Genomic DNA, 27,832 nt, shown 5'->3' with positions numbered 1-27,832 from the left:
ATGTTGGATGGTCTCACACCAGTCAGTCACCTGACTCATTTTCCTCTGGGTCAGCGTGATCTAGGCTGATTGATTGGTTTTAATTTAATTCTCTTCAAAATAAGACTGTAGGAGCTGGTATGAATCACCTGCCACACACGAGGGCCCCAGCCCCGGAGCTGCCTAAGCAAATGAGTACCCATCTCCTTGAACCTGCTCCGGTAATGAGCAGGGGAATAGACAAAACAGTCACCAATATACTGCAGACACACACACAACACACACAACACACACACACACACACACACACAACACACACACACACACACACACACACACACACACACACACACACACACACACACACACACACACACACACACACACACACACACACACACACACACACACACACACACACACACACACACACACACACACACCCCATCGTCCAGGGAGGATGAACTTGTCATGAAATCACCTCATATCAGGTGTTTTTAGACCGGAGGAATCTTTTCACAGTTCTAAGAATCCTCCTTTTAATTGTGCCTACACGGCAAGAACTCGGAACGATTCTTGTTCTTAGAAAAGCTTGTTTAGCTCCTATTTCAGAGAAGGTACTCTCCCACCACAAGAGCAACCGTGAATCATGTTGAACCATGACTGGTTGAACACAATAGCCAATGCAGCACCAGCAACTGAGCATTAAACACACACACACACAACAAAAACACAGACAACAACTCCTAATGAAATAAATGGAAGATTAAGGGACCACATGACAGTGAAGTCCAGAAGTTAACTTGTTCAAGAGCACAAAACACTCATCTAAAGAAGTGCACAAACCAAGTCACATCTACAACTGCATCCCTCTGGTACATCCTCTTCAGTATTTTAGTTTACAATATTTTCAGTGAAATGCCATTTCAAGTTTAAGTGACAACACAGTTTAACAATTTTTGATAAATCGTGTTGTTCTGTTCATGTGATCTGCAGGCCACATTGTTGTTTACATTCAATTGGAGGACTACAGTATACTTTTAAAGGAAAATATCTTTAATTTTGTGATTCTTTCATTTCTATATTGGCGGCATTTACATTCATTAGTATTATTCGATGGATCAGTGAAGGTCTTTTTCCTCAGGAAGCTATATTTGCATCACAATAGACATGTTTGATGTGTTATGTCTTAACCATCAGAGACTTGTGCTTCTACAAGAACATCTCTAAGCTAATAATTACTTCCTGAGCTGCTGAGGTATTTTGCAAAATCAAGCAAAAGATCTCATTCTCACCTTCCATCCAAACTGAGGCTCTCGCACTCTTTAAACAACGTCACATGCTTCTACCGTCGACTTACTGTGAATTTGTCATTGGACTAACTCAAAAGCCTGGTGTGTCTTTAATTTTGATGGGCCCTGATGCAGAAGGGCCCTGATTTGGGAATGGGTGGACTCCACATGACTAGTGGGTTCTTACTTATCACATTGTTAACATGACGAATTGATTCAAAATGGATGGTTATTAATGCATATTTGACCAAACTCCAATTTAAACAAACTTTTATAAGAAATGACAGAATCAATTTTGAAGTAGGGATATTATAATGAATTCCTTTCTTTTGAGTATATACATACATTTTATGAACTTATTTGCTACATTCATTTTTCTGCAACAAATTTAAGAAAGGGTATTCATCAAATTATCGAACTGCTAAAAAATCCATAATTAAACAATGATAAGCAGATCAGAGGAGGTCTCATCGTTGAAAGGTAATCCATATTTCCTTTCACCAGGGAAATGAATAAAGAAATAGCAGATAGATTAACCCCCCCATCACAGTCAAAACTCACTCCTGCATGTTTTAATTATGCGACAAGCTAGATGTTCCATTTCCTCCCGGTGCCCTTTTCTGACCTGAGCCTCGACTGTCTGATTGGGAGCCATCTATATCCCTGCAGCTCATCATGGAGTCAACATGCATCCACTTAAACTGTGTCTGTGTCCGGGAGCTGCTGGGTTTGAATGAAATCTGTTCTCCTGCAGGATACGGAGGCGGAGGAGTTTGAAATGTCTAAAAACAGGTCAGCCGTGCCTCCCCATTGCCTCAGAGTAGATTCATTCACACTCATTCACACTTCTCTCATCAATGATCAACCATCCCCGACGAAGAACCTGCAAGTGAACAACCAGCTGGTATCAGCACCATTAAACAACAGAGCATCACCTGGTCCTAACCTTATAGTGGTTATACAATGAGTCACTTACTGTCCTGGCCCTGCTCTCTACGTTATGCAACCTCACTCTTAATAATTATTGACCTTGCAACTGATGTGTTTTGTCTTTTAAACATTGTACATTTAAGTTGGTGTTGAATAAGTGATTGATGGAGAATACATGATCCTATTTTCATACAAAATATCCTTCACTCCATTTCCTCATGCAAATCATACTGCCCTTTTATATGAAGAGAGTATTACCAAACCAATTGTGTAGCAAAAAAATGAAAATGACGTTGGATTTTTTTTTCGAAATTATGTGAATAAAGCTTTACGCGTGTGCAGGTTTTAAAGGTCCCATATTATGAAAAACACGTTTTCTCTGGATACACTACGGACTGCTTCAGTAACGAGGGTCAGTACAAAGCTGGCTTTGCCTCGACACTGACCCTCATAAAAGGATCTGTCCCAACCATACGGGACCCAGCAACTTCACCTGAGCCACATAGGCGAGCCATAGCGATACATCCATGTAAACATTGGCGCATGCTGCCGCTAATGTAAGCGGCATCTATCCAAGTAGGCGATGACAGACGGTCCTCATTAGCATTTAAAGGTGCAGGCACAGAAACTGCCTGTTCTCAGGAGAGCTCATTTGAGCAACTTTTAGACAGCTGAAATTCAGGACCACGGATGGGTTTTGGGCAATGCATATAGAAAACAGTGTTGTTGGACCTCCGACAGCTGTGTGAAATTGATGAAAAACAGCATAATATGGCACCATTAATTTCAACCAAAAACAACCCTTGATTAGACTACGGTATGTGGTTAGAGCCTCTCTGTGTAGGAATGCATCCTAATTAGAGTTTACTGAATCTTGATGGTAAAAGCACCACTTGAAATATCTTTAATCTGTGTCGCTTTCTTTGACTATATGTCAGGTTTGATCCTGCAAGATGGACTCGTTTGAATTGCTATCTAACCATGAAGTTTGGTAAAAAAAAAAAAAAAAAAAGATAAATTCCTTATCTTGTAAAATGGACAGCACCTCTGAAAATGACCTGAGAACACTTCAGAAGGATTGTCCTCGACTTTGAGTTGCTACAATCATGCCTAACTAAGGAACAATGTGTGATGTCCTAGCCATAGCCTCTTTGTTTTCACACCTTTTTTTATTTGAATCTATTGGATAGACAAAAAAAGGAAAGTATTTACAGAATATCAGAAGGGGTTTATGAGAAAGAGGTGAGGAATTAATCAAGCAAGCAAATGTGCTGGAGTCATATAACGGACCGAAGGACACAGGTTATCAGCTCTGTTGAAATGTCCTTGAAGAAACTGAATCTCTCGCACCTTCAGGGTATGACTCTCTAGTTGACCTTTTACCTTCAGTGGAAGATACAAGCAGTAATTTCCCACTAAATCAATAAAGGTGTCACCTTTTTTTTTTTTACTATTACTGCTCACCCAGCTGTCTCACAGGAATACTGTAGCACACCTGTAATAAGAACAATCCAAATGGACTTCATCATCTTCACATGTCTCAAACAGCAGTTCAAAAATGCAACCAAATTAAATCAGACCACTAAGAGATGAAGAAAAACTTTTAAAAAAGTTGTGCAAACTCATTGTTATGTATGGGCAACTTGTACCTAAACATAATAGGATTTTCTGTCCATGAAAGCAAATTGTTTTAAGGAAGAAATTAGTGTTGCTAAAGGCACTTTGTTTAATTGGTTAGTTCATTAAATGGTGATGCAACTAGGAATGTTATTAGGAATGCTCAGTATTGTCTTGAAAAAGGGGTATGTGTGTGAGATTGTGTGTGTGTGAGATTGTGTGTGTGTGTGTGTGTGTGTGTGTGTGTGTGTGTGTGTGTGTGTGTGTGTGTGTGTGTGTGTGTGTGAGATTGTGTGTGTGTGTGTGTGTGTGTGTGTGTGGGGGGGGGGGGGGGGTAGTCTCATGGGGCTTTATAGTGTCTTTGACCTCTCTGGCAGCTGCTCCAATAGAAACACCAATAAGAGGAAAGTAAACCTAACAACACCCCTGGAGCTTGATTTACTGCATCACTTAACTAACCCTCCAATATGGCCACGGAGTAACTGGGCCATAAGTACAGCAGAAGGACTCGGTACTGATGCCATATACAGTATTTCAACCTTTCATATATGAAATACATCCCGTCCTATCCGTTCTACTGAACAACACTGATGCAAAAAATCTGTCACTTCCAGATGTGGCTTGAAAGACACAACATAAAAGGAATCATTTTCAAAGATCTGTGCATTGCCGTCGTTCGTCTTTTCAAGTCTCATCCCTCTATTTTCAGCGCGGTGGCTGTACTGGCTGATGGCCAGAAAACCAGCAACGGGAGATGATGGAGAATCTCACTCTCAAGGGGCCACCAGTCTTGCAATGTCGAGGAGCACACCACAGGAAATATCAAGAGGTCTGACTGACATTTTACCTCTGTTCTGTGTGTTTTCAGAGATGCACTGAATTCTGAGGCATGGATAAAACACAAACAGTGTATGCTGACAGGTGGATGAGCTACTGGCAGTGTACCCTGGATCCTTCTTCCCGAGTCCATTGTGTTAGTCAGTTCTTTTGTTATTATTCCAGAGGATAAACACAGATGTAAAGTTGCATCACATAGTAATATTAACAGAATCAAATTAGAGAACATTTGAATCTCTTTATTAATGGTATCCATCAACTGTTTGTGTCAATCTCTCAAAACAGAGACTAAAGTGCTTTATTTTGCACTACTGTTTTGCATGATTGTTCAACACAATACATACAGGAATAAATAACAGAAGAAAAATAAATAAATACGCATCACCCTCCAAAAACCTGCAAGATACTCCAGGTTACAGTAAGTGAAAGGCTAACACTCATTTGTTTCAACTATAAACACACCACCATGCCATTCACTCCTTTTAGGTTCATTACTCTCTCCACCAACGCATAAAACTCAGCTGGACACTGAAGGTCCTGTGGAGTTGTCTCGGAGATGTAAGAAGGTATTCAAGCAAACTCAGAAAATTACTAACTTAAACAGAAGTAGGCAAGGCAGGAGGAAGAAACATGTAGGCAACAAAAAGACAAATTAGAAAACTTCGCCTTTAGAAAACTAGAAAAATCACATCCCGGAGGAGACAATAAGAAGGGTAAGACTGCATTGGGCAGTAAGGGATGGTGTTTAGAGGTCCTGTTTCATATCCAGAAGGTCATTGATCATGATCAGGTCAGACAGACAATACAACCTCTAATTGGTCTGTTAGTAAACCTGAAAAAGAGCGACAACCAGGAAACGTGCAACGTTTAGCTCCACAAATACTTGCCCTATTTTGCACAAAAGCTCATCCTCCCATTTATCTCAGTGTTGTCATTGCCTAAAGCAAAGTCAGCACAGCCTGCTTCTCTCTCAAAGTCAAGGGTCGAAACTGAAATACCACAAAAAGGGGATTCCCATAACTTTGTACAGTGGAAAATACAGTAAAAGGGGAAAATACCTCATGAACCAATGCAACACATTTCAAATGTTTCTATTTATTACTGAAAAAAGTGAAAATAAAAAAGTTAAATGCTTCTAGACCAGAACTCCTAGACCAATCAGTCCTGGTCTTTAACCTGATGCTATGAGGCCAAAAGGTAACCACTGTGTCAATTAGTTCATGCTGCATCCGTACTGTTCAAATTCATCACTAATTCAAATCATCACTTAAAGAAGAAGGTGATGAGGTAACATGAAGGAAAATATGCACACCCAAAAATTAAATTACAACTCATTACAGGTTGAAAATACCTAAAAGATCATCCAAGGGTGGATTTCTCATTTAAATGTCCTTGACTATCATTTCAAGAAACTACTGATCCTACTATGGAAAAAAGGTGTAATCAGGGACAGCACACTTCCCCCCTCAGGGGAAATATGGTTAGATATGGCTGAGGAGCGGTGGTGAATAATGAAACCAAGACAGGATGTTCATTCAGCCCTGTGTTCAAAGTGACAGAGCCTCCGACGGGCATGGACCCAAGGAAAGATAAAGAAAGTCCCCAGCTACAGTATAGGGTGTAAACCAACCACACAACTATTTATAGGTGGATGATTTCTCACCCGGGTCCCAAGGCACACAAAAAAGAAAATTAATACAAAAGCTGGGCGACACATGGTGACAATCCCCTGTGTTCTCTCTCTCCCGTGGTCTATTTACTCCCACTGCACCATTACAGCCACACAGTCCACCCTCCTAACACCCACTATAACCTCCTCTTCCCCTTCCTATCTGTGGAAAGAGACAAAAACCCTACTTCACACCTCAGTAGAGGTGTCCAATTCAGACTCTCCCTTATGGTCACACACATCCCGGAGACCGGAAGAGTGTCTTTTCATCCTGCCAGCAGTGGGGCTATTTTTGGCACCCGTCTCGGCGAGCCCAGGCCTCCTCCGACTTGCTTTCCAGACCTCCGAGCTGGAGGAGCAAGGCAGGGTGATGGGTTTATTGCAATCTCTCCATGGCCCCATGCAATCAAAAAGCAGAAACACTTGATGAGCCTCAAGTATAGTGACTCTTTTAGCAGCTGCTGTGGTCTCCAGCGGTCTTCCACGATTGATCTGGTGGACTTGCGAGAGGCAATAAAAGTAGCTGGCCTCCCAACTATTGCAAACTACTATAAGACGGTGAACCTGCTGAACATCAGCATCTTGTTATTGTGAGAATGTAGTACAGTACAGTGCAGTGTTATCTCTTTAATAAATAAAACATTCAGACATACTGGAAAAAATACAATGGAAAGCCAATCCAGGTACCAAGTTCTTACTTGTAAACTCAATTAAAAGGACTGTTAATTAAAAAATACTACATACTATCATAGAATGAAATATGTTCCACATGTAAATTGATATTGGTATTATATAGCTGGTTATATATAGCTTTCTTTCCTCTCTTTTCCTTTCCCCATAGTGCCATCAGAGTAATTATTTCCCTGTCTGAAGCCTTTGTTCTGTAATACCCAATTTTTTACATTTTAAATTGGGTTCCCATTTACACGATGTTTTAGGAAATCAGTTTATTACAGAAAAACAACAATTACCAGTTTCCTTGAGTGCCTGTAAACACACTGAGTGAGATGCAGAGTTCCTTGGGAGCTTTAAATGTAGCCTTCCAGGAGGAAACTTAATGTGCCTTTAAGGCCTGAAGTAAACACTCACTAAGAAGCAAACAGTGCGTTTACAGCAGCTGTGAGATTTCCTTCTGAAAAGTGATTCAACAGAAAGCACGGGGCCATTAAGAAAGCCATTGGGAGGTTTGCAGTCAATTAGTCCCGGCCATTAAAGCGTCAAAATTCAGTGAACCATTGCGTGGAAAGGAGGATATGGGAATACGTGAATATGAATAGTGATACGTCTTTAAACAGGCAGACAGATTCCCTGCTCTAATTGAGATCTTAATCTGGGAGTCTAATGTTAGAGATTTCCACATCTCTATACTAATTAGATGCAATTAGAAGGAAGAGATTTGGACAGTGGCTGTGTGATGGACAAGGACTGGACTGTTCTTTTGTCCTGCAGGCTCCTCGTGTACAGAGCACCTTAAATATATTCAACATAATGAGTCCTCTACACGGCTGCGGGTTCTTTGCACGAAAATACCAGGAAGTGGGACTAGTGGGGCTGAGAAATTATTAGTGAATTATTTCTGAACTGTCAAGTGAAGCTTCATTTTGCAGAGGTGGTATAATTGTTCATTTTCAGCGTGTATAATGGAGCTTACAAAAACAAAGAGAGGCAAGCACAGTCAATCAATTTCTATACGAGTATGGACATAATTAAAGGTAATGAAAGGCAGCAGCAGCAGAAGAAGTAAATTGGGTCCAAATATAGGAAAAGGTGTGATTAATGTAATAAGTTCTGTCTGGTATTTTGCAGAAATGGCCAAATAATGAAATGACGGGGCCCATTATGACAAAGAACTGGAAGTAAAAGAAAAGACCTGCACAGAATAGAAAATACATAACAGGTGACGAATATCACTCCTTCCAAACAACGAATTGCATAATCAATAGAGGAAAAAAGAATTATTTTGATCATGCTTCACTTCATCTATTGTCCTTCACAAAGCGCTAGCCAGCTTGGCCTTGTAGCCGTCGAAATAAGCCATCAGGCATTCTACCACCTCTCTATGAATAAACCATAGCCACCCATCCTTGGCATTCACACAGGAAGAGGGCAGCTCAAAGCACACATGTGACCGTGGCCAACACACTAAATTAAATGCAACTGACAGGGATACAACAAAAAGACCACTCTTGAATCTCAATTTTCTCTTCAAATATTCTATTCATTTACATTAAAGTAAAAGAAAAGTAGAATATTTGCTTGTTTCAATATTTAATCAATGTCATGTTTCTTTTACATTTACATTGTAATACATTTTAACAGCACCATTACTTAAAATTTAAAAACAATTCTCGATGCCTTTTGCATCCTTTTATGGCCATTCACATTTCCCCATGATACAGTCTGACATATTTGGTGTCTTTGGTAGCCTTGTCTCCCTCCTCGAGCATACAATTGAGATAACATGCTGTGCGTTTGAACAAGACAGCTTGCTTTTCTAAAAAGCCCTGCCACACAGATTGGTGACCGGTAGGACTAATAGTCACAAGTTCCAGCTTTTCCACTTAACAGTAAAGTCCCTGTCTTCCTGCTTTTTGCCATTCTTCCCCTTCACTCCTTTAGCTGGGCCTGAGGGTGATTGAAAAGCCCCAGAGCAGAACACTAAGACCTCAAAAGCCTAGAAAACTGAATCAAGGACAGGGGTGGAGAACTAAGCATTGCACAGGCCCTGCCGGGTCATGTTGATCAAGAGAAGAACTCTGGCTCTCAGTGGACCATGTACCTGCCATTAAGTGAGAAAAACATTGTGATTTGGTCTAAGAGCAAAGTATTGATGGGGAAAGACTCCTAAAACCTAATCCCTTATTTGGTTGTTTAACACCTCTTTTGAGTAAACTATGCCCTGAATGTGTAGCTTCACGACAAACACAGTGGGTTCAAACATGTGGCTGAAGCCTGAATGTTAAGCTACATAATTCTGCCGATAGTTTCCTGCTGTACACGCCTTTCTATACTCTAGAATAGGACACTCATCAGAACACATAGTCCTCAAAGCATTAGTATTAATTATGTTTGATTCTTTCAATTAACCCCTGTAAACTACACATAATGCCAACCGAGCAGCGATCAAGGCAAACAAGCTTCGCTTCCATGACCACAATTGGTGCAAGTGGAACAGAAAGGAGAAAACAGGAAACCGGGACTGATCTTCCGACTAATGGCATGTTTTTAAGAGGTACCAAAGATAACAATTTGTTTCAGCTCCACGCCTCCACATCCCCAAAGACCAGGAGAAAAACACAGGGAGGGGTGATCTGGTGTCAGCTCCAAGACTGGGTTAAAGTCGCAGCTCGCTATAGCCCTGCTGCTGTCCACGGGGCAAGAGCCATGTTTAAATCACACTATTAGAGCTCTGTCAGTTTGGAACAACGGCAGCCTAATGGTTACAATTAACAGTCCCTTCTGCTGACAGAGCTCCGATCTGAATGCCCCCTCTGTGCTCCTCTGAGCCTGATCCTGCGCTAATGACTGTGTTTTATGGATGCAGTGAATGAGAGACCCGGACCAAAAGATGGAGCAGGAAGGTGAAGAATACAGGAAGAAGAGATTTACAGAGGGAATAAAGGGATACATCTAATACTAGCTTTGAGGAAATAACAGAGAATGTGACTCTTAGGTATAAATAGTGTGCTGTGATGTACTGTATATATTAGTATATATATTGCAGGTTTGAAGCACAATTACATTATAAGAAAAATATAAGAGAAAAATATGCAATAAGTTTGTTGCAATGAAAAACAATGAAGACATTTTTTCTCAGTAAAAACTATTTTAACAAAAGCCCTATTTGATCTATTGGCTATTGATTTAATATTGGATATGGTGAATAAATATCAAGACCTTTAAAAAGCATATGTTTTTAGGAAATGAAGCCCATGGATCCAAGGGAAAAGTGCAACAAACACCATCCTTACAGCATCCTTTCAATGCTTTCATCTACTTATTTCACTCCACTCCTCTTCCTCTCAATCAAAACACAATCTGTGGAAGAGGCTTCTTCAGTCACTTCACTAAGTTTGGAGTTTGTTTAACTTCTAATTAAAATAAGACATTTGTTTTGTGTTCAGTTTTTCTATGGAATGGTTATGATCATTTTTCAGTATACAGTTGTAATGTTGAAGTCTAAATGATGAAGGAAATTGTTTGCCTTTGGTTTCTGCTGCTTTAGTTATTTAGATGTTCTGAATAACGCTTGCAGGGATATTGGCAATCCGGGGCAGACGGGCCATCTGGAGGAGAGGGAGTTTTCCTGGTGGATCGGTCGGCCGTTGGGCTGCTGATGAGTCTAGCTACACCAATATAAAATTCAGCAACAAAATGTCTCATGTTGTTTGATCCTTCATTAGGCTGAACGGCTGAACGGCTCGTACACGTGAGTCTGAACTCACATCTCACGAGCCCATCTCCCTTTGCCAACTTTACTTTAGTACATTCTGCCCCCCAAAACATCCAGCTGACATTGAAATTAGTGTGTATCTGGGTTACACCAACAAGTATTCCTTTTTATACCCGATTCATTCACGCTTTAACTCTAAATCATGTCACACCAAAGTTTAAAAGTAGCTGAAAGCAAAGATTCACTCTAAATCTCTCTTTAAACATCAGTTTTGTTTTGTTGTGTTTTGTTTTCTTTTATTCACGGTGACCCTGAAAGCTCAACGCACTGCAAATTAAGAAAACACATTCAAAAAGGAAAAAAGCATCTCCACCAACTAAAGTAATGTGTGACAGCAGGTGGAAGGAAGGACCTGCCGTAACTCTCCTTCACACCGCGGGTAAAGGAGCTGTTCATATAACCTGCATGAAGCCTCACTGGACATTTTAGCGTGTTGCCAAGTATATGTTTTAGTGTCTCGTCAAGTTGGCGAATGTTTTCTAAATGCTTAAGCTCTCGGGGCCACGGTAGTTTTCAAAATTGAATTCTGTTGCACCGAAGACAATTTGAAATCTGATCTAGAATTGACTTTAAACTTAGATGGAAGAGGTTTAACTTTGAAAATTGCTTATCGTCTATTTGACACAGACGATGGCTACCGATCGACAAAATAAAGTTCTTATGTATCAGTATATTAATCCATCTATGGCCAGGAGCTTAACATTTCCATAATACATTTGGGGGTTTAATGTAAAATGCATGTAGATGGCAAATAACCTCCTACCCTTTTGTAATTAATGTACACTACTTTTCAAACTCTTGTCTCTATAGAGCACATCACCTTGCTCCAGAGGACACTTAAGTCTGACCCATATGCCTTCCTGAGGCCCATTCCATTTAATATGGCCTCACTTCACCGAGTCTAAATTGCTATTTAGATAGCTAAGAAATTCCTCATAAAAAAAACCCTCATGTTAGAGGGGAAAAAACCCTCCATTAGCACGTCTCCTTTCCTTCATTATATCTGTCCATCAATCCGAAGTGTCTCTCCAGCTACGGTCACTCCTCTCCTGATATAGTCATTATAGGCTGTCCCTGGAGGTAAAACTTTCACTTCAAACACCTTTCACCTGCCAGCCTCTCTTGAAATGCACGGAGCTTTCTCCGTTTCTCCATTTTACATATGCACAGGCTTTTACGACACTAAAGCTATACATCAAAGATATTGCTTTGTACTCTGCCTCTTAATGGGTTTTTTGTCGATTTCAGGGGAAATCTTTCTAGTCTTCTGGTGTATTCATACTGTCCTTTATATTGATGCTGCTGCATTTCTTCAAAATGTAATAATAGTCAGCATTTTACTGATGCAGAGGCAGTTTTCTAACTTACAACCACCCAGGAGACCCAACCCCAGTCCCAGTGACACCGGTGAGATGAACGTTTGTCCATTAAGTGCTGTGCTGCCACATTGGATATGGCCTTGTCATCTTGGAGACATTTTATTTTCCGGTCCTTCCGTGTGCACATCCTAACTTGTCAACAAATTCCTAATTGGATCGTAGGGTGCCCCAGGAATCCAGACAGGTCTATATGTCAGCAGCAAAGTTGCTTTCAATCAAGATCAAATACCACCAGCCCTGAGAGGATCTGCTCAGTTCAACACCAGCTAGACCACACAAATGGCATGCATTATTTAGTCTTCAAGATTTTGGATACTGCAAACAAAAGAGAATCAATACATTGGCTCTACCTGGCAGAATGTATATATACAGCAGTTAAGTGTGTGCAGGCTTTGGTAGTCCACCTTTTAAATCAAATAAACGGAAACATAAGTTTCACTGTAAGAGAACTCCAAAGAGAGATAAACGTGCATCTTGACAGGTACAGTTTTTTTTATGATTTTCTCCTGGTGCTGACAGGAACATAACTGATGAACTCGTCAATACTTTCAATGCAGCACATGACACCGACTTCAGCCTGACAGTCGTACTTAAAACACTGCAGCACAGAAATGTGAGCAACACCGTAGAGCTCTGCAGCCCACAACAAGATGTGTTGTGAGTGACAGCAGTTCGGAAGCACGTTCAAAAAAATACAAAAGTAGGACATGTGCAAGACTAGGCAACGCACCGCTGGAGTATGCTTCACTGCAGATGTCGAAAGTTCTTGTGTGTGTTTTACCAGTCGAAAGAAATCTCAATACTTTTAATGAGGAAGTCATCATTAGAGCACAATGTGGTACACTACGTATAGGATGAGGTAAAGGAGGGAAACTTTAAAGAAAGAGAATAATTGTTTTGGGGAAACTGCTAGAGTTCAGATTGCACCATCTTTCATACCCTTATATTTTATCAGAGTTAGAGGTGCAACAATCATCAATGTCAGTCTAGCTTCTAAAACAGATCTTAAACTACAGGACCCGCACTATTCTCACCCTGGTTGTCTCACCGGGCTGAGACAGCTAGGTACTCCGACCTGTCAGCTGTCTGCCAACATCCCGTTATGTGGTTTAGTCAGCTATGTTTTACCTCAGCTTTGGCCAGCTGATTTGAATGAGCTTGTTTCCAGGGCAACCGCCTCTGCCAAAGATTCCCCCTCTCTGTTTTCCATGGAGCCCGGATACTTTGATAATCTGAGGGATTGCAGACGACGTAGGGGGAGTGTGGAGTAGCTGCCAACTGTCTTTTGAAGCACAGGAGTTTTCTCAATAGAGCAAAATGAGAAAAGAAGAAGAGAGCCGCTGTGTGTTATTGAGATGCCATGTTTCTGTCCCCCGCTGATGTGTAAGAGGTGTATTCTTTCCATTAAAAACATACAATCCACAGTAACGTCTTCATGTTTTTATCAATGTTTTAGAAGCCTGCGATGTTTAATGAGAAAACATACATTTCTGATTATCCCAATATTCCATCCACTGAATGGATTGGAGAGCTATCAAACAAACACTCAAGAACCATGAAAAAAGCAGTTTGATTTTCTCTTTTTATTATAGCAAGTGTTTTGTATGTGGATTACCACGTAATTGCTCCACTGTTTCTGTTTTTAACAAAAAAGTAAGAACAGTGACCCAAATTAAAGCTGATCCCTGCTGGATGTGTCCAATCTCCATATCAATAATTACCATAAATTTGACCATTCAGCAATTAAAGAGATATAAGATAGATTCCTAATCTTGTTTTGCTAAAAATGTTTAGTTTTTTATGGAAACATTTCTTTGCAGGTACAAGACACAGCTATGTGTTCTGCTTATGAGGGATTTTGAGGACGTGCCTGTGTTCTAGGAGCAACTTTTGACTCAATGTTTTGTATAATATAGTTTTGTATTCATTATCCTCCAGCAAAGAGAAGATCCCTACTGTGGATGTTATTCCTAAAAAATGGGAATATATTTATAGAGTATCTATTAAACCCAGGTTACAAGGATATCATCGGTTTGGCTAATGGTTTCATCCACAGTTTCTCTCAAAAAATAAATGTTGCCCCTGAGTCAACTTCCTCATGTTAATAGGATTTGTGACAGATATGAAAATTATGTTAAAAATGCCAGTAACATGATGAAACGTTTTAGAGATGATTCAAGGCTGGCTGCCAAAAATGAAACAAAATAAGACCAGGAAATGCAGTAAATTCGCCCACTAACCAACGGACTGGACTCAGTGTCACATGTATAAGATTAAGTCAAAGTCTTCCTTTAATAGAGGGTACAATTTCTATATATTGGCATTGAATTCAAGCATAAAAATAGAAACTTCTTGAAATTGAGAGTGCTATTATACCGTGTTATTCTGTGGATACAACTGAAATAAAAAGAGATATTAAATCACAAAGTGATGTAATTTATGTGACGTGAAACTTTGGTGTAAACTATAAGCAAAAGTGCTCATTTAAATCCATGCATCATTACACTACATCTACTAAAGTAAACAGAAAACATACGGCCTAGCTGCCAATGGGTAGAGACACAGAACATTTACATATATGGAAATGAATCGGGGAAAGAAGGGAAATGTAAATCTGTTCGTGGTCTCCACATAAAACAGAGAAACAATTTATCTTCATTTTCAGCCAAATATGAAAAAGTTCCCCAGACAGGAGAATATGGAGAACAATAAGCTTCGAGGGGGTCTCTGGGGACAGTGGATCCATATGAAAGTATTCCACATAGCCGAGGCTGTGCTGGTGACAGGAGGGAGATGAATGACGGCGCCCAAATGGTTCTGTTCTCCCCAGTAAGCAAAGTGATGGCGTTATGTCACTGCTAATGTTAATGTTAATGTACATCGAGCAGGGAGCCTCCTCGATCGCAGATCAGCGTCAGATTAAAACTGTCAGATGAAGTAACGAGAGATATGACATGCATGAACACGCACGCATGCTAAGTTGCAACATGAGGAACATCTGAAACAAACTCAACTTCCCACTCAGTGTGTAACGGTTCCAACAAAACTATTTATAGTGGATTCTCTCCAATTAGCAGACATGTGCAAAAGCAAAGCAACCCACACACACAGTATAGATTCAAACCCTTTCTATGTTTAATTTTATCAGTTCACCAGCTTCTGTCTCATGAAGTACTGATACATATTAAGTAATAATGAAAATACATGCCTGTTGATCAGAATTCATCAACATTACAACTGACTCACTGGCTTCATCACATAAAAATACTAGGTTAAATTAATGAGTTATAAAAACAAGTACATGTTGAAGAAAAAGTCAACTTTATTTCAGTCTTTTTAAGTCTAAAATCCTCTTTTTTTGTGAAAAATGCACGGTGACATTAAGTTGAAACTAACATAAGGCTTCAGCCAAATGAAGCTGGTATCTTCCATGTCGTCTCAAAAAAAAACCTCCAGATAAGGAGAAATATTGATATACTTTACTAAAATCTCATTGGCTTTTTGTCAAGGTAACCAGTGTGATGCCACCTTTCAGGTTTGTCCCAAAAATACATCCTCCCTGCAGCACTCTATTGCTTTATTTGCCATGTTTATGAACAGTTTGCCTAACGAATCAGCATTTTCAGATACAATCACAATGTGGGCAGAATAGAGACAGCAAGAACGCATTTTTCCACCAGGTGTGAATGCAAAGGGCCGTCAGTTATTATCCAGACACTGAATACAGATCACATGATTATACCCGATGCAAATGGGGCCTGGAGTGAATGGATTTAATACAAAACAAGGACTCTATTTTGTCTCTCCCCCATCTCTAACAGCAGAAAAGAACATCTTTGGGGTATAATTTGCACAGGAGGGATGATTACAGCAGACAATAACACTTTCAAGACTATCCTTAAGTCATATCTGTATTGTTTACCAAGTTGAACTGTGACACATACTCTGGGTCTCATCTGTATGTTATCCACTTCATTTCAGATCTGCCCTAGCTGTCATCGTCCCTGATCTGCAGTACGGCTCACTGGTGTCCTGCTGCAAAGTGTGTCTGCTCCTTCAGGCTTGAATACTGTAGGTTCGCGACATGCCAGAAACCACACATATAAGAAGCCACACACACTCACACACACACGTACAGAGAGAGAGAGAGAGAGAGAGAGAGAGAGAGAGAGAGAGAGAGAGAGAGAGAGAGAGAGAGAGAGAGAGAGAGAGAGAGGGAGAGAGAGAGAGAGAGAGAGAGAGAACCAGAGGAGGAGGTCTTAGCAGTCTACATGGGAAAAAACGCGCTCTTCACTACTCTGCTCATGCGGTACTCTTCATTGCACTTGGGTGCATCCCATCACCTCCTGCCATCCTGCTCAGCAAACCACTCAGTGCCATGGAGATTGTTATGGTATTCCACACCCTGCCCTGCTCTGCCTCATTCCTCTGAGCGACGGCTTCTTGAATGGCATTAATAAATTGAATCGCCCTGTTAGCTGTCTTCACTCCAGTTCACAGAGGAACAAGCACTCAGTCGGCATTTGTGAGGGACCCTGGGTCAAAAGGGGAGGTTTGTCTGAAGCTTTTTTTATCAGCTGTAAAATGCCCACTGCCCAGCACACGCCTGCCCTGTACACTACCTTTGTTTCTTATTACACTGCTGCATATATAGAAGATGGAGAAATGTCAATAAGGCTTTATGTAGTTGTTGGCATATAACCCAGCTTTTATTACAACTGTATAATGAACAGCAAGACCTGATTGTTTGCCTTTCAGAGGAGATGTCCTAAACTCTAGTTCACTCACTTCATCTCCCAGTATCAGTTCAATCATCCATGTTCCTGAAAGGCTGCTGCTGGCAGACGTCTTTAAAGCACTTCCATTTTTATTCATCGCCATCCCACGTTTAGAACATGACATGTAGCCTACGTGTGTGGGCAAGCTCATCCTACTTTATAGGTGATGGACCAAATGTGAAAACATCGATTTTAATCATTTGTCTCTCGGAGGGCTCACAGAGCTGTTTGGCACTTTGACATCATTTCTGTGCAACGTTAACCTTTCCTCCCGCTCCTAATTTCCCAGCCCCTGCAGACAAACAAGAAAATTGCCCAAGAGTGGGCATGGGAGGGGAAGACAGGCCAATAAGGACACATGCAGTGCTCGCGAAAGAAGATCTATGAGGAAAGTGAAGGGCAGAGGGGGTGGAGAGGGATGTGTCTCAGACTGCTGATCCACTACCTGTGGCATGTTGAATGTTAAAATACAACATCCACCCCTAGGATGAAAAGCCCTCCCTCCTCCCACTCTCATCCCCTAGCTAAATGATTTAACATCGGTGCCGAGTCCTACTTAAAGGAACATACAAGTCTTCTTTTTTGCACACATCTTAAATACATATTAAATTGGATGTTATCCCTCGGCTAATTGATGTTGCATGGCTTATCGTGGTGTATTTTGAGGCATCGTTTCAGTCAAATTAGGTGTTAGAAGTATCAGCAGTAATAAAAAATGTATACTACCAGAGAAAATAAGCTGAGCGACATCATATTGATATAGGGAGCGGTTTGATTGATTGTTTGTCAGCAGGATTACGGAAAAACTACTGGCCTGATTTTTGTGAAACTTGGTTGAAGGGTGTATCGTCGGTCAAGGAAGAACCCAGTGGGTTTGGAGCTGATTTAAATCACTGGGTTGATGCAGACATTATTTTTCACTTATTGAAAGTGCCCTAACAGAGGTCTCTGCTCTCCGAGTGCCCTGCTGGTAATAACAGTGGAGATGAGGACGGCATATGTTTGACGGTGTGTGCCTCTCACAAACACAGTGGGTGTGAAAGTATTGCAAGCTACTGTTCCAAAACCTCTTTGAATAAAAAATTAAAGGTAACAAAAGTACCCCGCTGTTTGATAGAGCCACTAAACCCCTCATGGCCAAGGCCTGTCCCCCAGCTGGACGATACTACTGACCGCTACACGCCTGGGCTTTGATAGTGGAGCTGTAGCGGTGAAAGGTGAAAGATGAAGCACGGCTTTCATAGTCCTCTCAGGAACAAAGGCCATCTTTGCAAGTTGCGATACATGGTGACACATTACAATGGTACTCAGCATCAAACATGGTGCACACACCTCATTAGAAAGCATTAAATAGCACACTCATATGCTTTTGTGATTTCAAGCTCGTTCTTCATCGTCTATTTTGACATATATTACACAGCCATTCGCCATATTCTTAGGGCAAGCTGGCATAACTAAACAGAACCAAGGATCTTTCTTTGAACAGAACATGCTTTCACGGCACAGATTTTCTATTTACTGTGTGTCTGGATGCTGCTAAAGATCCGTGAAGAATGAAGAAATGCATAAACCATGATGGGAGCTGCTGCATTGTCTGAACAGAGGATCTACAGGCAGTGCAGGTATGAGAGCTGTCAGTCTGTGATGCCACTGTGGGATTGGGTCTCAGCCATGCTAATGTGGCATTTGGGTTCAGAAGTAAATGTGACAGGAGTTAATGGGAGTGGACAGGGGACAGGCAGGACCCTTAGTATCACTGTGGTACCCAGCCCTTCTTTTCTCTCACCCATCTCCTATGAGGTCAATCTGAATTAGAACACAGAACGCAGATTAATCCATACGCACATGCCAATCATCCTCTGATGTAATCAGCCTATGATGCAGAACTGATCAATGAAATGGATGGAAAGTTACTCCTGGATTGATACTTTTTAAAGGTACCCTACACCTGTACCTTAAGTGTGAAAATGCACCAATAAAAGAGAAGAAAACTACAAACTAATGTAAAGAAAATAAGTTTCAAAACCTAAAAAAAGCATTTGCAACTGTTTTTTTTTCCCCATAGGAAAAGCATTGAAATTAAATGAAATTAAATTAAACATTGACCATTATTTGATTCAAATAATAGGATGTTGTAACCACTGCAAGTGTCTTATTACCCCGGCTAAATTCAAGCCGTCTGCGTTTTCTGAGAACATATGGACCAATCAGCCACAGGGGTTGGATGAATAATGCTTGGGCACTGAAACTATTATTGATCACATTGCTGCGTGTGTTCTCTCCAGACATCTAACTCTCTTGCATTCTCTATTCCTGCTCAGCCTATGGCCACATTAATCCCAATCTGCAATAGCTGCCGTAACACAGATTGCATTAGCTACTGAGTGATCAAATTAGGCAACAGCACGCTTACCCGCCTCCGCAATCAGTGGCACTTTCCGATGGAGACAACTACACGCTTACAATCAATTTGCTACCCTAATTTAATCAAGCGGCTCACACGCATATCGGAGCTCCATTTATTTCTTGTACACTCGGTGACGAGTTCTATACAGCTAAACAATGACGGACACACACACAGGCAAACATTGACACCCACAAGCAAACACACACACTTATAGTGATGTGAATGGACGTACATGCAGAACCCCTTATTTCAACATTCATATCCACACATATCCTCATGCTTCACAACATCCACAAAGAAACAAATGTGCCTGCTGCCTCTCCCAGGAACGTGCTGCCTTCTTGTCAGGAGATGGTTAAGATGTAGAGCAGCAAAAAGAGAACAGGCAGAAAATGACGTTGTCGCTGTCTCATAATCAACACCATTCCTCAGCTTCACAAACAGGTGTGAAGCAAGAGCAGCTCTACCTTGGAACAGGCAGTGAACATCCCACAATATCAGTGAATAAAACAGTGATACCCGACCCCCCATTCTTTCAAAAGACACATTTAAAATAAATACGAAATCATACAACCACTGTGTAACTGGAGCATCATTAAATTGATGCTAAGGGGTTATTTCATTTTTTTAAACCAATTTGTACACAGTATTTGTTTTCCCACATCCAAAAGTTATTGTTTTTCCTACTGCAATGAAAAAGCCACACTTCACTTAGTTAACAAGTAAACAATCCTGTCTGAGCACAGCTCGGAAAAATGAAGACTGTAGAAAACGAGAACTAAATGAGCGATTGAATATGCAAAAGAGCCTGTGATAAAACAAACAAATGCAGTGTGTCTCTGCGACGCACATGATGTCTTTAATTTTAGATTTTCACCTTGATAGTATTGATTTGAACCAATACTTTTAATATCCAAAACAAACACAGATAAATGCACACTAAATGCACACATCGAAGATAATGAGCCGTATTACCATTGACATGTAAAATCCAAATGTCTTCAGTCTTTGATCATTAATCAACCACATGGATCTACAACATTCATCCCACAGGGAGAGAGTAAACAGAATCAATATTTGTACCCATGAAGCATTTCTCCAGGCTCCACAGTGCAAACCACTGATGTCTCATCTCTTTTAATGAGGGATGGCTCACCAGGCATCTGTTACACATAGATTGTTCCCACTGCAGCTCTAGGCTGCTGCTAGCTAGAATGTCACCAAGAGTACGTATGCAGTCCACAGAAAGATGCAAGAAGGGGCCGGAAACGTTAAAGCCGAACATTCACCTACATGGAGTTCGTACACAGTAAAGGTGCAAGAAGTGCTTCTCACATAGCCCTGTTATGCATCATTTATACTTATCTTACAAAGTGCACAGGGTCGTCCAAGATGCCAGTCTAGACCCACTTACAGAATATTTACAGGTTACAGGTCCTGCCTAAATCTCTCAGTGTAAATTTGAAGTAATAGTTTGATATTTTTGGAAAATACACCTGTCAGCTTTTTTGTCAAGTAACTCCTGATGCGAAGATTATAGAGAGGTGGTCAACAAAATGTACTATTTTGGCAGTGAGTATTTACACTTGATCTCATACAAGGCAAAAATATAATTAAATTACACAAAATAATAATGGCTGGTGCTCCAAGTTCAAGTATGGAAATAAATTAACTGTCAACACTGGTCTACAAAATTGTGCTGTTGGTAAATTCAGCCAACGGTTTTAGCTGCAGAACCAATGGTGTTTAAATGATAGGAAGCACATTACGTATGGCAACACTAGTACATATTCTGGTTGCTGATGGGTTATTTCGCCTGCAAGTTTAGCAGCAAACAGGCTTTCAAAGCAGGCCAACATGGGAAATTAGACAAATGTGATCATAAATATGTCGTTATATATTTGTAGAATATGAAATGAGTCTCAGCACCTAGTTTCTCAAGTGGCTGGTGAAATCCAAACTGAAACATGACCCAGCTGTCTGGGTACTTTTTGTGTAAAGTGTGCATGTTCCCTTTGTCTGTATGAGTTTTCCTCAGCTTCTGAAGTTAGGTGAACTGGGAACTAAATTGTCTGTAGGTGCGAATGTGAGTGTAAATGTGTATATATGTGCGATGTGATTGACAAGTTCCCTGGACAGGATGCATTGAGCCTCTCACCTGCCAGTGTTAGAGCTATTCCCTTTAATGGGACTAGCTAATCCCTTGCACATAATATCGTCTCATTTATCCCAATTTGCCTGCAGTCATGCTGTCATTCACACAGCATGGTCACAGTGGGATCCCCATACATTTTTCTTTTTCGCTCAGTTCATTTGCAACTATGAGCTAATGTCGAGTATGGCAAATAAGAAATGACGGAAATTAATTGGAGTATTAGAGCAGTATTTCTGTTAAGGAATATAGTAGGCTACATGTAATTTCACCCACCTCAATGTGTGTTAATATCCTACGCCAGGAGAATAATGCAAATGCTTGTGTGTGTCTGAGTGACTGTGCACCCCTCTGTCTGTCCACATCTAATCTTATATTCTGCAGCAAACTGCATAATATGGGTGCCCAGATATGGTTTCATGCTCGAGAACCTTGACACTCTTTTTTTCAAAACACCTTTTATTGTCTGTTTTATAACACCAATGATTTATTATTATTTTTATTATTATTATTTTATTCCCAATATGTAAATAGTACAAGGCTTCCTGATTGCTATTTAACAAATTATTTGCACAACATAATATAGAAATGAAGATTTTGAGGAAGCAAAATAATATTGAAGAAAAAAATAAAATAAAATAGCCTGCTGGCTCCTCACACCCGGTCAGTAGGGGCTACACGTGATAACGGAGTGCATCGCCAACCTTAGCCCATTACTCTGGTCCATGAGAAACGTTTTTTTTTTTTTTTTACCAATAAAAGTTTTCTCATTTTTACTGTTTTGGTAAACAAACTGGTGATGAGTACCACCACTCAGCCGCTGCTACACAGGCAGACAGCTTGGCGAGGATCATTTTTGGCAAGATTGTATAAAACCGATTGCCTGCACACAATGCTGCTTGTTTTTGAGTTTGAATGACGTTACCCTGCCTTCCTTTCTAGCCGGGGGGCTGTATTCATTCAATCACACAGTACAGCAGTGGTCACTGCAGACACACCTGGCGGAGATCTACACGACTGTACTACCGAGTGCATTTTTATGTTTTTAGTAAGCCTTAGAGAGAGAAGGGTTGCCTATTAACTACATAATAGCACAGACAAACAAACAAAGTCATACACCGACAAATAAACACGTAGTGAATATAAAAGAGGATGATAGTCCTTAGCAAACACCTGCTTAATTAATTGGACAAACTGCTCTCTGAAGAATACAGACTCCCAATCACTGGCTGCTAACGAATGCCCACTACAGTTCATTAAAGGCTTAAATTACCACTGCACCCTGGATTGCCTACACCAGAATCATCATTGGAAAATCAATAAGACTTACCTAGACAGGTGTATTTCTAAGATCCGATGTTGTTACAGCAGGGCCACAGTTTTGGAAACCAATCTGCCAGAGATGGGACCACCAATCCAACACCACAAACTATAGGTCACAAAGTTCAACAACAAAAATGCCGTGAAGAGATGTCTATATAGCTTCCCTGAGGACTTCTATTTGTCCCATTAAATAGAACAGGGAGGTTGAAGCCATTTCCTTTCTCATGAAGGGCGAGATTGGACAACAGGTTCTAAAGTAACATGGATTGTGAAGCCGTCTGGGACAGAGAGGACACAGTGGCAGAAAAATCTGACGATTAATTTCACGTGAGACAACACAGCATCTACTGCAAGACCTTTCCCTCTTTCAACTTCTTTGATTCCCTCTTAGATGCCAGAGCAGCAAGGCACTCATGCTGCACCGAGGAAGTGGCCACAGTTCACCAATGAGGACAAAAGAGATGAAAGCTCAGGCTTGATCGTTAGGTATTCAGTGTTTGCTCTCAATTACAGTAAAGAAATACGCTTCACATGATTCAATACTGCATTCAGATCTTTAAAAAAATCCTTATTTCCTTATTGTACAAAGCGTGGGCCCAGTTTGTGATGCACTCTTGATATTATTCCTGCTCTGTTGCTGGGGAGTTGGAGGTTCAGCTTCAGATCAGGATGCAATTGTCTTTTTCTCAGAAAATAGTCAAAAATAATGTAAGGTTATTTTTTTATATTACCATGGTCCTCTGATGGAACAAGAAAGTATCTCCCTGTCGTATCGCCCTCATTACTGTGAGCAATAAAGCTTGTAACCTACCTGTCAACTGCAGAGCCACGTGATAGGAGGGCTTCTGCTGTAATTGGGCGGTCTCTGACATAACATCTGTGTTATCAAGCATCGGTACTAAAAAGTAATTACTTATACCCTTAAATAAAGAACAAAGTAGTTCATTTGTAGATAAACAAATACATAGTATAATTACAGAAATAACTTTTGATGTAAACAGAGAGAATGATGCCAGACAAGAACCACAGTATCTTTGTTGAACAAGTTGCAGTTACACAGCATCCAGCATGATGTGACCAGATTATTACCACTTTTGCCACATAAACACAGCATGCCCCATCTCCCCACATATTATACTCATCCCTGCTGTTGGTACAAAAGATCCCAAGGGCTAGTTTGTGTCTGTTTGGCTACTTTGCATAAGCCCTGCATTTTAGTATGCATCCACTGGAGAACAAACACACAGAGGAAGAGGTCTAAAGCATAACAACAGCTATAAACATCAGGAGACAGAAAAGCAATACTTGTTCCACACATTTTAGGAAATGTCAACAGCTGATCTGTTTCAACTACCCCTGTTCTTCTCCTGTGTCTCCAAAGCCAGAGGGGTTGTGGATTAGCTGCCGTATGGTCCACCCAGAGGGGTCGTTCTCAGTAATCTGGCATCTATTTAATATTTGCTCACCCACGGTGGCAAGGCAGTGTGGCCTTTTCACTGCGTGACAGCCAGAGAGGTTGCTAGAGGATAGGACATGTTCCAGAGGATAATGTGCTTCTGACCTAGTGGTTGGGTCTACTTGTGAGATGGAGATCCAGGCTTGACCAACAGCTGTGGGAAAATATAGAGACCTTTGATTGAAGTGAGAATTGTGGCCGTGGAGCAGACTTGGAGGGAATGAAAAATACAGCATGGCACCGACACAGGTACACGGCTTGGTTATTTTAAGATGGCATCTTGTAAGGGATGCACGAGTGCTTAGTTACTATGTGATGGCCATTGACACTCATTTTGTCAAACTCTTCCGAACAATTATCTGATGCCATGGACAATGTGCAAACATCAAGACAGACCGACACTGACAGAAATAATTCCACAGTAAAAAAAAAAGGGAACTAGTTGCAAATCTATTGTATTCATTTTCTAAATAATAGTGTTTCATGTATACAACCATACAAATCCACAAAACAACCGTACATGTCCTTAATCTTTTATGTATCTAATAATGTTGTGTTCCAACCTGAAATTAAACTTGACGACTTTCGTTTCTTCTATATGAGCCCACTACGGTTGGCCATCATAAATATGGTAAATGTGCCTAATATGAGATTGGGAGCATTTCAATTTCCTCTCAGGTTGATGCTGAATGTTAACAGCCTAATTGCTGTCTCATGGCAAGTTTTCACGTTAATTTTTTAGTTTTAAAGGTTAATTAAATATGAACATACCGTCGGTTGAGCAAGCTAGTGATTGAATGAAGAGAAGGACCGGCTTTAGTGAGAACGGAGCTGTGAATCAGCTATTTTCTGATTGTTTTACAGCAGTTACGTTCTAAAACATGTCCACACTTCATCAAAAACCTGCATGCTTCATGCTGGCCTGTCTGCTCTCTCTATGTCTGTTTGTGGCTCTGCTCGGTCACGGAAGAAGCACACAGCAGAGGAGAGAGGGAGTAACACATACACAAGGAAAAACATGCTCTTTGCTGATGCCCAGAAGGGTCCCGAACACAGCAAAATAAGAACAAAAGAGAAAATTCAGGCAGAGGGCAGGATCTCTGATACAGACACCACCACACACTTCTAGTCAGTTGAAAGTGATTCATTTTTTATCTGTCTATACATTTTTTATTTAGGAAATAGTTGCATTTTATCCCTTTAAGTATAATGCTGCTTTGCCAAAGTGTTGCATTGTATTAATTGGTTCAAAAATAATTAGCATGTCACACCTTTTCTGCATGTCACACCCCCTCTCTCTCCTAAGTTTCCGATCTATCCACTGCTAATGAAGGTGTTTATGCCTCAAAAAATCTTTAAAAAAAACAAAAATATGAACATCATGTGCTTAGTTTCACATCACCCACTATTTAGAAAGTTGTGCACACGGTTCATAGAATTTAAAATACTTTCCTGCACCACTGTCGTAGAGAGCGTCTTCTTTCCACAAGCTGTCCAACTCATCTCCGTACTCTTTTGTTTTTTCTTGTGTAGCATAAAGGGACCACAATTTGCATTTCATTATGCATTATGCATGTTATAGATTGGCCAAAATAAAAGGGCTCCTCACTCTGCACCTTAACATGTCCACAGAGCAGCCTGCCTCAAATGAGTGTACTGCCTCAAGGACCTCTTGTAAAGACAATGATGCAAAGGTAAGCCTAATCTTTACAAACCCACTCTTCCACAGTCTGCCACTTCAAATGGACAGATTAGACTGAGCTCCATTTTCCTATGAAGAAAGGCTGTGAACCTCTGGTTAAAAGGCCAACATGTCCTCACCAACTTAGCTGGATGTAATAAACTGGAATCAAGTCAATACAACAAGCTACTTTTTCATCAAACACAATTTTGTGAGAAGATGAGTGTGCAGATGGTAATAGTGCTTCTAAAGGACTGTCCATCCCGTAGTTCTGCCATCTGACCTTGTCAATTTGCAACACACTCCCTTTGACTTTGTTTCGCACTCATGCTGCAATTCTCCATGCAGATGAAAGCGAACATGCCTGCACATTCAAATAGACCAGTATTGGTTGCCAGGCCAGAGCACGGTTTTTAATCTCAGAAAGAAAAAGGACCGAGCTGAATATCGAGCAACCACGATGTGTTATGCATTTATTTATAACGCGAGTAGCAGCTATAAAGCACATTTTTAAATTACCAGAAGTTCAAGGACAATTTAAAACCTTCATATGCACAAAATACCTGTACGCGGGACATGCAGTTTTCGATCAAAAAACATGAATACACCATGCCTTAGAGACCATTTTTTCCCATGGCAACCATTATTCACGTATCAATAGGTGAGGATGAGAGGGTCAAAAAAAATGTAAAAAGGCCGATTTAACACCCAGTCGAATGGGAACAGCATGCGCAAAACACAGTGGAGAAGGTGGACGGAAATACACATAGGTCACAAATATGAGAGTGAAAACACTACCTGAGTGAGCTCACAAGACAGAATCTAATTGGCAGCATGGTGTGTGATGCCCAGCTGGAGTTTCAGAGGGAAGAGCATCCCAGGGCCGGAAAGGGAAACAGGAATCAATAAGAACACCACCAACGCTTCTGCCTGCTATCAACCTCACTTACTGCATCGCTTGACTGTCACTAAGAATAAGAGCCTCAGACCAACACTCACAGAATGATTAAAGCCTGGGACTGCTTGAATGTTGATCTTGAAAGGTGCAACTAAATCAATTGGTTAAAGGAACATTTTGGGAAACATGCTCATTTGGTTTCTTGGAAAGAATTAGATGAGCGGATCAATAGCACTCTCGTGTCTGTATGCTAAACATGAGATCACATCCAGCAGTGTATATCCTTCTCTCACTATTTCTATTTGTTTATACAAACAACGAAATGTTGTGGTTTTACAGGAAGTCACACGCTGCGATTACTTGTTGTCCTGGTGCTTTGACTAGATCCAGACTAGTTTGCTCCCCCCATTTCCAGCCTATGTTCTAATCCCAAAAAAATGTAGTTGCCTATTGGATTTTGCTCAACCAGACAGACACAAACTCAAGGAAGCAAATAAGAGTGTTTCCCAAAACGTCAAACTGTCAAACTGTTGGACAATTCTATTTCCCTGGAAACTCTTCAAGTTGTTGAAGCTGAAGTGGAAGTTGTCGTCATTGAGTAGTGGTAGTAGTAGTAGTAGTAGTAGTAGTAGTAGTAGTAGTAGTAGTAGTAGTAATATTGTTATTCAGTTTCTCCAGATTGTAAATAATTGAGAACATAAACAGATTTCAGCAAATTTAAGAACTGCGTTTTTAGACTCATCTTACAGTCACATTTAAAAACCAATATTAAAACAATTTGCATATTAGTTAGCCAGATTAGTAAAGTCCAGTGGCGGAGGACATTTCCTGATCCTTTTAGATTTAATTGTATAGCACAATTAAAAAAATACAATTCCAAATGTAAAAATATAGGAAGCAACCACTTTGATGCACACAGAGGTTCAAAGATGAATAATACGTTGTCATGGGAGAAAGACACCTGAGTAGCTCATCGTTAAG

The 27,832-nt window shown here is 40.6% G+C and overlaps 1 protein-coding gene across 1 annotated transcript in view; it reads right to left on the bottom strand.

The window, feature by feature from the left end:
* Positions 1-27,832, bottom strand: part of tex264a (testis expressed 264, ER-phagy receptor a) — a 57,574-nt gene that overhangs the window by 8,043 nt on the left and 21,699 nt on the right. The window lies entirely within an intron of this gene.

Source organism: Eutrigla gurnardus, assembly GCF_963514095.1.
Source record: "Eutrigla gurnardus genome assembly, chromosome: 2".
Taxonomy (NCBI): domain Eukaryota; kingdom Metazoa; phylum Chordata; class Actinopteri; order Perciformes; family Triglidae; genus Eutrigla; species Eutrigla gurnardus.
The sequence above is the reverse complement of the archived record's forward strand: the minus strand, read 5'-3'. Positions and strand labels throughout refer to the sequence as shown.